Genomic DNA, 1,987 nt, shown 5'->3' with positions numbered 1-1,987 from the left:
GCATTGGTGGTATAGTGGTGAGCATAGCTGCCTTCCATGCAGTTGACCTGGGTTCAATTCCTAGCTAATGCAATGATGTGATGTTTTCTCTGCTGGGAAGTGATTTAATTTCAGTCACATTGTATCAGTTTATCAATGGAATGAAAGAATCCATGTGCTGCAGGTCATTCAACACACAATGGAGGAAGAAAGAGGCAGGACTATACAATGAGCAGGTGGAGTTATCTTGATATTACAATGTTTGATTTATTTTTTAAAAAACTTCCTTTACTTCCATCTCCCTTTTAGACTCAGAGGCTTTAAGGTCAGAAGGGACCAGTGTGATCATCTAGTCCGACCTGCTGCACCTTGCAGGCCAAAAGACCCCACCCACCCACTCCTGTAATAGACCCGGGAGGGGAGGCAGCTCTGTGCTCTGCCCCTATCCCAGGCAGCACATGGAGGCCCTCTGCTCCCCTCCCCCCAATGGGTGTGCAGAGATGTGCCAACAGCACTGAGGTGGCTCCCTGCCCACTCTGCCTCCGTCCCTCTGTGCCGCTCCCAGAAATGGCCGGCATGTCCCAGCATCCCCTGGGGTGGGCGGAGTGTCTCCATTCACTGCCCCTGCCCTGAGTACCAACTCCGCAGCTCCCATTGGCCAGGAACTGCAGCCAATGGGAGCTCTGGGGGCAGCGCCTGCAGGCAGCGGCGCATGGAGACTCCCTGGCCTCGCCCACCTAGGAGCTGCTGACGCAGGGTTGTGTGTACGGGTCAATTTGGGAGCTGCAGTGCCCGGGGTAAGTGCCACCCCTCCTGCACCCCAACCCCCTCTTCCAGCGCTGAGCCTGCACCCCGCACCCAAATTTCCTCCCAGAGCTTTGCTTGTCATCCTTTCACCCAGAACCGCCCTTCTTCTCCTGGGCTGCAAGTAGCCATCCCTGGGAAGCCAAGAGGCAGGCACAGGATTCTACCTCCCAGCAGCCAACCGCACCTCCCCAGGCTTTGCAGAATGACTGGTGACGCTCTACTAACCCCACTTAGCCGCACTGAGGTGCTTAGCTTCTGCCCTGCCTTCCTCAGCTCGACTTTCCTCTTTTGCCCCATTGCTGCCTCACTTCCTCCTTTGGCAAGTCACACAGAGGAGGCAGCAGGAAGAGCCGGCCGCCATAGGCAAACCTCCAAGGGCAGAGGAGACCAAGCCACAAGGCTTCAAAAGGTGACTGGCCAAGATCCTCTAGCTTTCCCCTGCGGATGCCAAGGCTTTTTCCCAGCTCATTTCACCACCACCACTATCTTGCAGGGGTTGAGTTTATAGCAGGTGTTACCCAAAATTGGGCCAGCTAGTAAGCTAATGACCCACCAGAGTTTGGCAGAAAGCAGCACGTTTATTATACTGACAGCTAAGCTCAAAAGAAGAAGCGGGGGGCGGCGGGGGTGTCACACTCACACTTGCATACTCACGCTCCCAGGACAGGCACAGCACTGGAGATGTCAGGATTCTGCAAGGTAAGGCAGTCCGGGCAAAGGGCATTCACTGGAGGTACAAGCTTGTGAGTGCTCTCCTGAGCACAGGGCCCCTTCCCCTTTTAAGGGCCTGCACCTCATGGCCTGTGACTAGAGATGACTTGGCTGCATCTGGTTGGTCACACTCCACCTTGGGCAGTGTCCATGCTCTGGATGTGTGATCGCTGCCTAATTAGCGTCCCAGACACCTTGTCTACCTGGGAGCTCTTCTGCTCTTCAACCAGCCCATTCATCCCACAAGCATTCCAGAAGGGCTGGGGAGGGGAAAAGCCACTTCACAGGCATTCAGAGAGGGAGAGGAGACAAAAGTGGGAGCAGGGGAAGTATAACAGACCTTCTGAGCATAGAAATCACTGCTCCTCCTACAACCGCAGGGACAGGCCAGTAGGAGCTCGGAAAATTAAGCCATTATGTTTCTGCCTGGTTTTGAACCAGGGACTTTTTGCGTGTTAGGCAAATGTGATAACCACTACACTACAGAAAC

General features: G+C 54.5%; 2 non-coding genes across 2 annotated transcripts; one reads left to right on the top strand and one right to left on the bottom strand.

Moving 5' to 3' along the window:
- Positions 1 to 72, top strand: TRNAG-UCC. The gene has a single exon. It is a non-coding gene; the product is annotated as a tRNA-Gly (tRNA).
- A 1,842-nt stretch (positions 73 to 1,914) lies between these two features.
- TRNAV-AAC lies at positions 1,915 to 1,987 on the bottom strand. The gene has a single exon. It is a non-coding gene; the product is annotated as a tRNA-Val (tRNA).

The sequence above is a fragment of the Mauremys mutica genome, unplaced genomic scaffold, assembly GCF_020497125.1.
Source record: "Mauremys mutica isolate MM-2020 ecotype Southern unplaced genomic scaffold, ASM2049712v1 Super-Scaffold_100101, whole genome shotgun sequence".
NCBI classification, from domain to species: Eukaryota; Metazoa; Chordata; order Testudines; family Geoemydidae; genus Mauremys; species Mauremys mutica.
The sequence above is the reverse complement of the archived record's forward strand: the minus strand, read 5'-3'. Positions and strand labels throughout refer to the sequence as shown.